At 42.5% G+C, this 15,290-nt stretch overlaps 1 pseudogene; it reads left to right on the forward strand.

Moving 5' to 3' along the window:
* The window catches only part of LOC142160026 (uncharacterized), a 64,436-nt pseudogene that overhangs the window by 18,438 nt on the left and 30,708 nt on the right, over window positions 1-15,290 (forward strand).

A 15,290-nucleotide genomic window follows, 5' to 3' on the forward strand; every position in this document is an offset into this window, starting at 1 on the left:
TGGTTTCGGTCTATGCCCCTAACCAGAAGCAGAAGTTATTTTTATCAGACTTTTTAAATGCATTGAGCGGTTGGCACGGGCTTATGTGATAATGGGTGGTGGCTTTAATGTGACTCTTCCCCTTCCTCCTCCCAGCGGGGCTCCCCCATGGCCTCCAGATTAAACCCCCTTCTTCCTTCCCTTGTTCATCCTGACAAGGTGGGTTTTATTCCAAGGTGCCAAGCCCCCGACAATACTAGGAGAGTAATTGACTTGATTAATTCAATTCACAGTGGTAAGCTCCCCTCCCTGCTTATGTCGCTCGACCGCTGAGAAAGCGTTTGATGGCATTTCCTGGTCATTTATGGGCGGGGTGTTGGGAACGGTGGGGTTCTCTGGTAAATTTTTAACTGGCATCTCAGCCCTGTGCCGCTCCCCGTTGGCCACAATTTCAGCAAATGGTCTGACCTCGTCTCCTTTTAATATTTCCAATGGCACACGGCAGGGCTGCCCCCTCTCCCCACTCATTTTCGCCCTTATTATAGAGCCGCTAGCAGTCAGGATCTGGGCTAATCAACAGATAGCAGGTATTCCGGTGGGTAGTTCCTCTCGTAGGATAGCATTATACGCAGATGACGTTCTGTTGACTATTGCTAACCGGACTTCTTCCGTTCCCCCTCTCTTGGATGAACTTGACCTCTACGGCCACTTCTCGGGATATAAGATTAACACTGATAGGACAGAAGTTACTGGCAGGTTCCGTCCCATTCAACTGGCGTCTTCAAAAAATTAAGTATATTGGAGTATTTCTCTCTAAACATCTCCACCAGCTTTTTCAGGATAATTTTCCTCGCATTCTCGATCAAGTCAGATCTCACTGCATGGTTACAATTATATATTTCTTGGATAGGTCATATTAATGCGGTCAAGATGAATATCCGTCCTAGACTCCTTTATCTCTTTCAGACACTCCCCATACGAGTTCCCCTTTATGTTTTCAAGTTCCTCCACTTTCACATGTCCAAATTTATCTGGTCCGTTTTAAGCTGCTACAGAGGCCTTCGCGGGGAGTGGGATTGGGAATTCCTGATTTCTGACGCTACTACCTCTCCGCCCAACTTGGTCAATGTGTTTTATGGTGCAGTTTAGCACCCTCCAGAGTCTGGGTTGATATTGATGCTGAAAGTCTAGGTATGCTCTCCCCATCTTCTCTCCTCTGGCTTCCAGGGGCTCGTCGTCCAAAAGGTGCTTTACTTCATCCGATCATTTCACACTGCCTTGTGGTATGGGACTCATCTTCTCAGAAATTTGGCCTCTCCCCCTACCCCTCTCCATTGATACCTTTATTTAACTTCTCTGACTTTTTTCCCAAAGTGTTCTCTCCATGGATCTCGCGTGGAGTCCGATTTTTAAAGGACCTCACCTCCACGGCAGTGTTCCCTTCATTCACTGACATTCAATCTCGAATTCATATTCCCTCTAAAAAATTTTATCAATACCTGCAGCTCCGTCACTTTCATCACACAGCTATAACAGTCTTTCCTCCCATCCCCTTACCACATTTAAAAATCTTTATTTTCACCAATCTTCTACGAAGAGTCTCATCTCTATGCTGTACTATGCACTTGCTCCACCTACTTCAGACCTTAGAGACTCACATGAACTGGCCTGGGAGCGTGACTTTGGTGAATCTCTTTTGAGCGAGGAATGGTCGGAGATCTATGAGAACGCTGCCTCCAGTTCAATCTGTGTTAAAATAAAAGATAATGTTTACAAGGTGCTGTACCGATGGTACTACGTCCCTTCCCGGATCCATAAAATCCTTCCAGAGTCTTCTGATCGTTGTTGGCGCGGGTGCTTCCATGAAGGTAATTTTCTCCACATATGGTGGACTTGTCCCAAATTGACAAGTTTTTGGGCTGAGGTTAAACAGCTGATCCAATCAGTACTTCACATAGATGTGCCTTTAGAACCTAAATTGTTTCACCTGCCCCTGGGGGCGCCCGCGGCGACTCGACTTTAGAATAAGCTGGCCAGACATATTCTGTTGGCAGCCACCTGGACTGGTGACAGCAATCTCCACCATCGCTCCAGGCTATTATTAATAAAGTGTGGCAAGTCCAGTGTTTGGTATACATGACCAGCATCCTCAAAAAGTCAGCTAAATCTTTCACCAAGGATTGGAACCCATGGCTCACGTTCTTTCAGGCTCTCTCTCCTTTCACTTGACTTGATTTCTTCTTTAGTCTGTCCTTTTCCCATTATCTTTTCCTCTATCTCTCTTCCCTCCCCATCTACTCTACTATGATCTAGCTTTTGTTTTTCGCTCCTTGCTTCATTTCTCTCTTTCCTGTCTCTTTTTTTTTTTTTCATTTTTTGGTCACATTCAATGTATGTATCTTGATGCCTCTGCGCTGATTCACTTTGATTTTACGCTGGTTGTATTACATGCTTTCTAGTTTCATATATGCATGTTTTCTTTGCTTGCTGGTTGTAATGCTATCTGTATAAAACACTATAAATTGATTGTTGTTTTATTTTTAAGAAGAAATTTGTGTGTTCAACAATGGAATATAATTCTAATTAAAGTATTTCTCCAACCATGAGGCAAGCATTGTATCACTTTCTTTACATTAATAATTACAATTTCATAACCTGTTTATTATGCTATACATGAAGCTTGTGGTGCAATTTTGTTTGAATATGTGTCAATTTGTGCTGCACATTTTGCTGGATTGCCAGCCATTCACTAACCAGAAATGTAAATATATTCAGCAGCAGCTAAGAAGGCATGCTCTAAGCTTATATAGATTGTTTCTTAAAATGGCCCCATTCAATGCTGTAAACTGGGTGTATATTCTGTCACTACTGGATGCAGAACAACATGAGCAAATTCAACTTGTCACTTCAACTGGATTATAGAGACCCTTAGTTTAATTGTCCTGTGTAGGGAGTATAGGATTTTTGTGCTCTTTCCTATTAACAAAATTGCTATATATATATATATATATATATCTATAAGTTATATGTGGGAGAAGGATTAAGGAATCTATGGAAGGCAACTTGAAAAAGCAAGTTTAGCAAAACACACACATTGGCGGTTCTGGTTTCTTGCCACTGTCCACAAAATGATACATGAGGATTAAAATGATTATTGAGTTAAATAGAGATAGCTTTAGAATGTTGTGATGACCATGATGGAATTAGATACAGTAGAAAGCAGTATCGTTCACAGATCAAGTTCCATTGTCTAAGGAAGAAACTAGTTAAATATACCGGACTCAATTTGTTTTAAAAGTCTACATAAAAAGGGAAGAAAAGAGGATTTCTCAGAATAGAATACTCATTTAATAAACATATTAGAGAAGATATCTCTGAAAAAGGTATATAACAAGCCCATATGTATGCCAACATACACATAAGTAAACGCACGCAAATGATTACAACTGAAAAATACAGGAGTTATACTAATGTGACCATTTACAATATAAAAGGCTCAGACAAAGCAGCCTTCATATTCATATAAATAGAAAACCAGTAGCTACAAATGAGGAACATAGTAACCTTAAGAATGTGATTATTTGTAACACAAAAATAGGCTCTTCACAATCCTGTACACACAGCTGAACATCTGGATACGTAGCTACAAGTGAGGAATATAGTAGCTTTATGAATATGACTGTAATATAACAGGCTTAGGCAATTAAGCCATTATATCCCTCTAAATATAAAGCATGAGCTTTTGCTTGTTTCATAAGAGTATTGTTAAAGAGGTTTTATTTTGGATGAAGACAATTTATTAATATGAAAATATTTACATTGTTTTATCTTATTTTAGTATATCATTTATATTTGATGTGGTTTTATTATGTCACTTGGATCTTTGCGTGTGAGCTGATGAGAGGGATATGAACAGGAATGAAGGAGTTAATTCAAAGAACAGATGTTTCTAATCAGAGGTGATGAACAAAGACTTGTAAGATCCAGGGGAGCCAAAAGGATCAAGATACGCCTATATACCTTCTCAGCCAATTGTAATATGACATTTGTAAATTGTAGTACAACCTACTTTTGTTGGTACTAAAAGTAACTGTCTGGTCTGTGGAAGACCAGAGATTTCAGAGACTGAAATTGATAGTGATATTATCACAGCGCAAGCTGTTCTTTTGTAAATAAACAATGATATAATTTTATTCTTAAAGTTTCTTTTACTGAAGAAATTAAATTATTACTTTAACAGTATAATAACATATATATATATATATATATATATATATATATATATACATATATACATATATATATATATATATATATATATATATATATATATATATATATATATATATATATATTGGGGATAAAGAATGAAACAACAAACAGCAGGAGACATCTAGGTAATATAATTCATATTAAAAGAGATTCACAGTTAATAAAGATACCTTTATACAAATATATCTCAGTAAGGACTATTGTTATTATACAAATTCAATGTGACATGAAGAGAGTTTTAACTCCCCATCTGGTATAAGCACATTACACAGAGCACAATATTGGTTTTAATATTTACTGTCTCCTTATTTTTAAGGATTTTCATTGATTAATAATAAAGTAGTTTTATTAGACTCATTCCCAGGAGAATAGTGACCAAGTAATAAAGTAGCACTTACAGGCTGTCAGTGCATCACCTGAAGGAAACTGCTCTTTCTAACTTTTATGACATATATAACAGTTTTTGGTTACACCTTTCCATAAGAACCATAGAAAAACAAAACTAATACTAACTTTGAAAGGGAAAAAGATATTGGAAAGTGATCAGCCTGAATTATAGTTTCTAGTGTGTTAGTTTTATATCCTCTTGTTGAAGTTAAAGAGTCAACCAGATTGTTTAGTCTGGACAAAGTGGAACGTTTACTGAAGCATATTTATAAATCTATGTGTATGGATCAAGAGCAGCCTCCCACAGAGATCCCAATATCCATCTGTCTTTCCAGTGCACCAGGTGGTAAAGGATATGAATGTAAAGGTTATGGCTTCAATGGTGAGAGCACTTAGATTATCATCATCACCATTTATTTATATAGCGCCACTGATTCCGCAGCACTGTACAGAGAACTCATTCACATCAGTCCCTGCCCCATTGGAGCTTACAGTCTAAATTCCCTAACATACACACATACAGACAGACAGATATAGAGAGACTAGGGTCAATTTTTTGATAGCAGCCAATTAACCTACTAGTATGTTTTTGGAGTGTGGGAGGAAACTGGAGCACCCGGAGGAAACCCACGCAAACACGGGGAGAACATACAAACTCCTCACAGATAAGGCCATGGTTGAGAATTGAACTCATAAACCCAGCGCTGTGAGGCAGAGGTGCTAATCACTTAGCCACCGTGCTGACCCTATGGGGTGAGACACTTTAAACAGATGTCCAAGAAAATACCAGTAAACAGCACATGGGTAAAAGCATTGAGATTATGCATAGAGTTGTCGTGTGAATCGTCTCTGGATAACATTGCTTTTTCAGAAAGGACAATGGCCTCAACAGCCACGGCTAGGAGAGATCTTTGGGCTCTTGAGCAGCAGATGCGCAATCAAAATATAGCATGATCATTCTACCGTTTACAGGATCCCTGTTTTTTGGAGGTAAATTGGACACTGTTATACAGAGGTCCCCTGGGACTAGGACTAACCACGTGCCGCAAGATAGAAGGTCTAAATACTCTTTTTCGACTCATTAGCACTTCAGGAATGTGAGGAGTTATAAGCCAGGGAGACAATATGGCAGACAGAATATGTGGGCTGTTCCATGCAATCCTTTTGTGTTTCAAAAATAAAGAAGCGGAGCGAGGTCAAATCAGAGAACACGTGAACTCACTCCATTAGAGGTCAGGGGTTGAACATTCTATAATATGGGTACGAGATGGAGTTTCATCAGTACCTCAATACAGAGATTTTGGTTCAGTCCAGATTTCCATCTACCAAGGTGTCATTAGTAGCTCTGAAAGAACAGTCTGCAAAGTTTGAGAGACTCTCATGCAACCTCTCTTGTTCCAGCAGATCAGGAAGGTACAGGGTTTTATTGCAGACTCTTCCTGGTCAGAAAGGCACCAGGGACCTTTCACACAATCCTGGATTTTATAAGACTCAACAAGTTGGTCCATACCAGACATTTCCTCATGGAGTCTGTGAATTCCATCCTCATGTCCGTAGGTGAAGGGGATTTTCTCACATCCATAGATCTTCAGGACGCCTGTTCTCATATCCCTGTGGATGTTCATCACAGGAAGTTTCTCAGATTCTGTGTACTGTGCCAACGCTTTCAGTTCACTTGTCTGCCCTTCAGGCTGGTGACATCTCTGAGGACATTTACCAAGGTGTTAGTCACACTTATAGAAGAACTGAGAAAGCAAAGGGTTAAGGAATGGCCTTATCTGGAAGACATTCTAGTGGTGGGGAATTCAGAACACAGTGTTATTTACAAGACTGCTCAACTAATACAGTTTCTGGATCAGCGATGTTGGATTGTAAACAATATGAAATATGTCATCACTATATATTCTGTTACTGGGGGTCCAGATAGACACCATACAAAACAGAGTTCTTGTTATCACAGGAAAGATGTAGCTAAATCCAGTCCCCAGCACATCACCTGCAGACTCAGGGAGAAGTCATAATAAAGGAAGGTTTGCAATGGGTGCGGATTGTCTCATCCAGCATATTGGTAATCTTGTTGGCAAGATGGAAATACTGAGCTCTCCAGTTGGAAATGTCAAAAAAGTACACCGGTCACTCAGCTAAGACCAACATAAGGAACGTCACTGCTAGAGGCAGGATCTGTGGTTCCATGAACAACATAAGGAATGTCACTGCTAGAGGCAGGGTCTGTGGTTCCATGAACAACATAAGGAACGTCACTGCTAGAGGCAGGGTCTGTGGTTCCATGAACAACATAAGGAACGTCACTGCTAGAGGCAGGGTCTGTGATTCTGTGAACAACAAATGCTAGTGTCACAGGTTGGGGAGCTCACCTTCAAGGCAAGTAGTGCAAGTCTCCATGTAAACATCTTGAATATGAGAGCAGTATGGAAAGTGGGTCAACACTTCATCCTCAACAAACAGAAAACTTGTGAAAAATGAAATACAATGGTCCTGATGCTAAAATCATATTCAAATTACTATAAATACTAACACAATTATACCAAAGTGCACATACTAAACCCAACAAATAAAATAGTCTCTTTTTTTTAGAATTTTTTTTTTAATTTTCAATGGTCACTAAAGAATATACAGAAAGCCGAACAATAACACTGTGTTCCATACATAGTGAAACCAAAACAGCAATTGTGATATATTGTATTCAAGGGATTATTGGGAGGGGACCAGGAAGTTAAGCAGTGTGAATATTCAGAGGACAATTAGGGTATAAAGAGCTAAGAGCAATGGGAGGGGTGCAAGTCAGGAGAGGCTATGTTCATTGCACATGGGTCAGGCTGGGGGAAGCGGTAGGTTGAGGTGGAAAGGCATGTTCCCTACTTAGCCATAGGGCCCATACTTTGTTGAAGACATGGCCTCTATCGTGGAGGAAGCATGTAATCTCCACCATGGTGGCCACGTGCCAAATCTGCTTATTGAGGGCCGAAAGAGACACGGGTCAGGCGTTTTTCCAATTGAGGGCTATGAGTGATTTGGCAGCTGTCAGGATGTGGGAAGTTCATTTTTTTGAGAATATGTCCAAGTCTTGGGGATGGTAGCACAAAAGGAGGTGAAGGTGACTGTCGGGCAAGTCCACCAAATATGAAGCATAGTACCCCTGTGGCCACAGCCCCGCCCAACAGTAGGGCCAGGAAGAGGGAAACATTCTGGTGGGGGTGTAATACCAACGGTAATGTAAAATAGTCTCTTTGAACTGATGAGTATTCTTCTCTTGATGAGAATGTGATATTTTCTTTTTCCTCTTTATATCCCTGATTTAAACATGCAAAAAAATACATAAAAGACAAACCATCATAGTGTATCACATATATATATATATATATATATATATATATATATATATATATATATATATATATATTTATAAAGCAGTACTTCTGACAAACGCAGTTAGGAAGGCACAATAAAGTGTATGCGTTCTTTAAGTCTATTTATTTCTCAAAATCCATTATGTACACAGAGATGGGAATTCATGATTGAGGTAATGATGTCCAGACAACGTAACAAAGGTAAGAGCTATTCTCACCAAGCAGTAGCTTTTGCCTAATCTTAAAAGCTAAACCAAGGCCTTTGCTGTAAATCATCGCCGACCCAGAAGGAAGATGTATCTGTTCCTGATGAAGCAAACATACCTGGTAGGTGTTGCAATAATGAATCTTTGAAACTCTGCACAGTTTTCTCCTGGTGCCATATGTGTCATGTATGAGGTACAGAGACTTTTATTACTAACATTCGCTATTTATTCTAACTCTTTATCTGTGATAATAAATAAGTCTTTGTATAAAAAAATTTAAAAAAATATTTTGCTACCATAAGCTGGTTTATATAACAATGGGAAAGGAACAGAGCAAATGCACCCGGAGACTAAATTTGTGGAGTTGTTAGTTGAGTGACAGATATAATGACAAAACTTGATGATCTATTAATAACAGTGACATTGGCACACAATCCTACAAATCATTTTCCCTTAGAAGGACATTTGAGTTGTGCCCCCCTTACCCCAGGATAAATCAGCCCTGTGCTAAAAGCACTAGAGCTATTGCCACACTCATGCTCAGTGGCTGTGGGTTAATAGGTAAAATAAAAGATATGTTTTCATGTTTGTATTGTGCACTACTGATCCCAGCATGCTCTGGTCGCCTTAGAGTGTATGGGTACGCTGGAGTGTGTAGTACTATAACTACCATCTTACCCATGGCTGCCAGGGCATGTTGAAATTTGTGGAACTACAAGAGCCAGCATGCCCTAGCACCCAGAGCTCACTGGGATCTATAGTGCACCTTGAAACCACTATCTCCCTCATTTAAGTACAGGGATCAAGGCTGACACCTCTGGAATATTCTGATGGCAATCTGGTTTTGGCAAAAAAAAAACCATCAGGTACAGAGACTTTTATTTCTAACATATGACCTGTGTAATGAATAATAAAATACATATAATACTTCCATCCAGTGGCAGATGCAGCAGCCACTGACATATATTGGATACATGAGTGTATCTGGGTTATCCCGTCCACGGGCTCCTTTGCTCCATGTTTTCCTCTCCCTGCAATCTCTGGCAGCGGAGTGCACAGACCCTGGTAAAACCAGCAGAGATACAACATCTGTGACTGCTGCATTCTCCTCATTCCCATCATATAACCAGCTCTCTTCCAGATGAAGGGACTTCTCCTTACTATACATGGCCGCACAATGCACCAGTGATAACACAGACTACAGTTTAGAAGACTTTATTTATTGTAGGAATGTGCTAATGTTTACTGTACACACGTGCTGGTCTTCACAAACATGTCTGCCGCCATAGTGCAGTCTTATTACATTGTAATATCACTTACAGTTCTACATCTAGTGTTATCCTGGGGTAAGAGGTGAAGAGGAAACCAGAAAACTACATTACCCAGATCCCTCTGCACCTCCTGGTACCTGGTATTATCGTCATAATTCAGTTGTTGTTTAACACCAGGAGAGGTATGTTATGTCCATGTAGTGACTCAGTATATAGCTGTACTAATGTACTGAGGGAGTAGTGGTGACAGTGCTGGGAGACCAGGCAGAGGGGAGTCAGGTGAGGTTGCAGGGAAGGAGTAGTGGTGACAGTGCTGGGAGACCAGGCAGGGGGGAGTCAGGTGAGAGTGCAGGGAAGGAGTAGTGGTGACAGTGTTGGGAGACCAGGCAGAATGGAGTCAGGTGAGAGTGCAGGGAGGAGTAGTGGAGACAGTGCTGGGAGACCAGACAGAGGGGGGTCAGGTGAGGGTGCACGGAAGGAGTAGTGGTGACAGTGCTGGGAGACCAGGCAGAGGGGAGTCAGGTGAGAGTGCAGGGAAGGAGTAGTGGTGACAGTGCTGGGAGACCAGGCAGAGGGGAGTCAGATAAGAGTGCAGGGAAGGAGTAGTGGTGACAGTGCTGGGAGACCAGGCAGAGGGGAGTCAGGTGAGGTTGCAGGGAAGGAGTAGTGGGGACAGTGGTGGGAGACCTGGCAGAGGGGAGTCAGGTGAGGGTGCAGGGAAGGAGTAGTGGTGACAGTGCTGGGAGACCAGGCAGAGGGGAGTCAGGTGAGGTTGCAGGGAAGGAGTAGTGGTGACAGTGCTGGGAGACCAGGCAGAGGGGAGTCAGGTGAGAGTGCAGGGAAGGAGTAGTGGAGACATTGCTGGGAGACCAGGCAGAGGGGAGTCAGGTGAGAGTGCAGGGAAGGAGTAGTGGAGACAGTGCTGGGAGACCAGGCAGAGGGGAGTCAGGTGAGAGTGCAGGGAAGGAGTAGTGGAGACAGTGCTGGGAGACCAGGCAGAGGGGAGTCAGGTGGGAGTGCAGGGAAGGAGTAGTGGTGACAGTGCTGGGAGACAAGGCAGAGGGGAGTCAGGTGAGAGGGCAGGAATGGAGCAGTATAACACACTGTGAAACGGATAGAGGTTCACAGGTATGTCATATTGCAGAGTTGTAAGATACATCTTATTGTTTTCAATCTTCAGGTATTGACTATGTTATAACTCCCCAAATTTAGACAGCTGCTACCAGGCTTCAGATGTAAAGTGATATCAATCCGTAGTTATAGATTAGTTTTAGCTGTTCCTAGTTAAAAGGTGTTAGATTTGTGATGTCATTAATTAGATATAAGCTGATGTCCTCCGGTACAGCCTGATGTTACCAGTCATATGACTATTCTATATTTTATTAATATGCAAGTATTTCTGTAACAGCCATACTGTTTTGCTATACATTTAGTCTGCACTGATACTCTGTTTAAGTAGATTTAAGAAAAGTTTAATTCAATGTATAAAAGCAGGATGTCCTAATTTGAGTATGATTTATTTTTTCTCTTGATTCCCTAAGATCATTCTCAATGTCTTCAGGATGGGCGAGAACAGGAGTCACATGACTGACGTAATATTGAATCTCACTCTTGAGATAATCTACCTGCTGACTGGAGAGGTGAGGGGTTCTCACAGTACCATCACATTAAGGGTCTATGCAGATTATTAAGGGATAATGATCTGTGGCTATGTATGATATTTATTGCTTCCCTAATGATTTAGGATTATATACCTGTTAAGAAGCCCCGTGAGCGTGTGACACCCAGCAGCCGTCCCCGTGTACCAGGAGGATGGAGCAGGACCCAGAGCCCCATCATGGAACCTCCACCTCACTCACTGATACATGAAAGAAACAATGACCAGAGGATTCTAGAACTCACCAACAAGATCATTCAGCTGCTGACTGGAGAGGTGACTGCTGGGAATGGGGCATTATACAGTAACACCAGGGGATGTGTCTGGGTGATGACTGTATCATTGTGTGTGTCAGGTTCCTATAAGGTGTCAGGATGTCACTGTCTATTTCTCCATGGAGGAGTGGGAGTATTTAGAGGGACACAAGGATCTGTACACGGATGTTATGACAGAGAATCATTGGCCCCTTCTATTACTGGGTAAGTGGAGACTTTATGTTTTGATCATAAGGACATTCTAGAGAATAGAGTGCAAGAATTCCTATATAAACAATTTGTGTTAAATATATTATTGTGTGTTGATCTCAGTACATGGGGTATACTTTGCCTATGTTAAGTACAGTAAGGCAAGATTATCACTGTAAATATTATAGAATAATAATGTGATGTGTAGCTCTGGTAAGTGTACTGTTGTCCGCAGGGTTGAGCATAATGCAGATAGATTTTGTGTGACCAGCTCTTTCTGCTGTGAAGGATGTCTGTCTGTAATGCATCCTCTGTGGTATCGTCAGTGTGTCCTTGAGTAACTGACCGACTGCAGCTTATTAATGTTCAGGACTGTGATTGGCCAATTAGCTTCGGTGTTGGTAAAGTTTGCTCTATTACACTTAATTATTCTTAGACTTAGGGGCATATTCATTTGTCCGCGGTTTCCGCCGTGGAAAAACTATTACCGGTATTACGGTAATGGTAAGCCGGATTTCAGCTGGCAGCTCCCTGAGCCACGAGTTGAAATCCAGCAAGAAAAGTACCGTAATGACGGTAATAGTGCACGGGGCGTGTTACTTTTGGCTGTAACGCCAACAATTGAATATGCCCCTTAATGTTTTTTAAGCAAGTGGAGCTGTGGTAAAAACATCTGACCTGGGACTTCATTCATTGTGTAGTGGAACAAATGCAAACTTGTATTTGAATATTATATGTATATCAATGATATACTTTCCCTCTCAATAAATGACCATGTATATTGGGAAGTTATAAATAATGACATGCCTTAATTTCACTAAAAGCAAATTATAATTCTAGTACGAACAGATATTCAGTGTACATTAAAATAATTAGTAGCTCAGTTCATGTGTGTGTGTTTTTCTTGCAGACGGATCCAGTACCAGAAATACACGGGAGAGATGTCCCAGTTTTCTCACTCAGACTAATAAAGTGTACGATCATAGTATGGAACAGAATTATCAGGTAGATGGAATTGGCTGTTTATAATGAAAAATTGCTTGATATTGAATTAGTTGTCTACACCGGCGGTTCCCAAAGTGAGCGCCGCGGCTCCCAGGGACGCCTCGGCGCTGTTACAGGGGTGCCGCGGGCCAGCTATAGAAAAAGCAAACGACAGAAAAACTTACCAGTCCGCGCGGTGCCGGCATTATCCTCTCTCACGCAGTGACACAGCGTGACAGAGGAGGAGGACAGCGTGAGAGGGACAGTGGAGGGGAACAGCGTGACAGAGGAGGAGGACAGCGTGAGAGGGGCAGTGGAGGAGGACAGCGTGAGAGGGGCAGTGGAGTGGGACAGCGTGAGAGAGGAGGGGGACAGCGTGAGAGGCAGTGGAGGGGGACAGCGTGACGGAGGAGGACAGTGTGAGAGAGGGCAGTGGAGGAGGACAGTGTGAGAGAGGGCAGAGGAGGGGGACAGCGTGAGAGAGGGCAGAGGAGGGGGACAGCGTGAGAGAGGGCAGAGGAGGGGGACAGCGTGAGAAGGCAGAGGGGGTAGCGTGAGAGAGGCAGAGGAGGGGGACAGCGTGAGAGTGCAGAGGGGGCAGCGTGAGAGAGGGCAGAGTGTCTGGATGCAGAGGGGACAGCGTGAGAGAGGGCAGAGTGTCTGGATGCAGAGGGGACAGCGTGAGAGAGGGCAGAGGAGGGGGACAGCGTGAGGGGGCAGCGTGAAAGAGGGCAGAGGAGGGGGACAGCGTGAGAGGGCAGAGGGGGCAGCGTGAGAGAGGGCAGAGTGTCTGGATGCAGAGGGGGCAGAGTGTCTGGATGCAGAGGGGACATTTTTGCATACAACTAAATAAGTATTTCTGTCTTGACCTAAATACTTATTACAATTTTTTGACCCAACTACTTCTAAAACAGGACTGCTCAGTAACTATTTTGGAGGGGTGCCTTGAAAAAATTATGGAGACTCTAAGGGTGCCGCAAACTGCAAAAGTTTGGGAACCACTGGTCTATACTGTGGTACATACGTGAACTGTAATGTTCAGTGTCATTAAAAGCTTTTTATGCTTTATTAAATGATCGCTAAATCAGACAACACATTAAATTAATTATTTCTATATATGTCTTTGAGGATGGAACCCCGAATATTCAGGCAGTGGACAGTATATCTCAAATTAATGGTGGAAAAGAGACGTATTCAAGGGTTTATCTGCAATGTAAGGAAGAGGAAATTCCTACAGATATCAGCACTGGTGAGTAATAATCACTACACACAAAAAATATTCACTTATTCTCTTTGTTCACTCTAAACCCTCTTCTGTCACTACAAAGGAGTGGAGAAAAAGTATCTGCCCAGTAGGATTCAGGAGACATCATTCCCTTCATCATCATCATCATCATCCCTCTTAGACTCCTGTTCTCCACCCATACACTCTGTGGTGTTTCTCATACATCAGGAGACATCAGCCCCTATTAGACTCCTGTTCTCCTCCTCACATCATGTCACTGTGTGTTACCAGACAAGAGATCTGACCAGTCTCCTCCACACACTCTCTGGTGTTTCTCATACATCAGGAGACATCAGCCCCTATTAGACCCCTGTTCTCCTTCTCACATCATGTCACTGTGTGTTACCAGACAAGAGATCTGACCAGTCTCCTCCACACACTCTCTGGTGTTTCTCATACATCAGGAGACATCAGCCCCTATTAGACTCCTGTTCTCCTCCTCACATCATGTCACTGTGTGTTACCAGACAAGAGATCTGACCAGTCTCCTCCACACACTCTGGTGTTTCTTATACATCAGGAGCCATCAGCTCCTATTAGACTCCTGTTCTCCTCCTCACATCATGTCACTATGTGTTACCAGACAAGAGATCTGACCAGTCTCCTCACACACTCTGTGGTGTATCTCATACATCAGGAGACATCAGCTCCTATTAGACTCCTGTTCTCCTCCTCACATCATGTCACTGTGTGTTACCAGACAAGAGATCTGACCAGTCTCCTCCACACACTCTCTGGTGTTTCTCATACATCAGGAGCCATCAGCCTCTATTAGACTCCTGTTCTCCTCCTCACATCATATCACTGTGTGTTACCAGACAAGAGATCTGACCAGTCTCCTCCACACACTCTGTGGTGTATCTCATACATCAGGAGACATCAGCTCCTATTAGACTCCTGTTCTCCTCCTCACATCATGTCACTGTGTGTTACCAGACAAGAGATCTGACCAGTCTCCTCCACACACTCTCTGGTGTTTCTCATACATCAGGAGACATCAGCCCCTATTAGACTCCTGTTCTCCTCCTCACATCATGTCACTGTGTGTTACCAGACAAGAGATCTGACCAGTCTCCTCCACACACTCTCTGGTGTATCTCATACATCAGGAGACATCAGCCCCTATTAGACTCCTGTTCTCCTCACATCATGTCACTGTGTGTATTCTTCTTCTTTAAAATGCATTTACAGCCAAACATTACATTTGAACCTGACCCAAGCCAGACTGTAAGGGGTCTAATGCTGAGGACTTCTTCAGTTTTGGAGAGTTTTCCACCACAACTGCTGCACTGTGTTTTCTGTCGGTGTTGACAAGCCAAGACATTTTAAATTAAGGCAGCTATGGGTTAATTTGTTATTAGTGCCGATTGGACACCAACACGACAGACATGAATTGTCCTGAACTGTGGTGTGCCTG

The sequence above is a fragment of the Mixophyes fleayi genome, chromosome 6, assembly GCF_038048845.1.
Source record: "Mixophyes fleayi isolate aMixFle1 chromosome 6, aMixFle1.hap1, whole genome shotgun sequence".
NCBI classification, from domain to species: Eukaryota; Metazoa; Chordata; class Amphibia; order Anura; family Limnodynastidae; genus Mixophyes; species Mixophyes fleayi.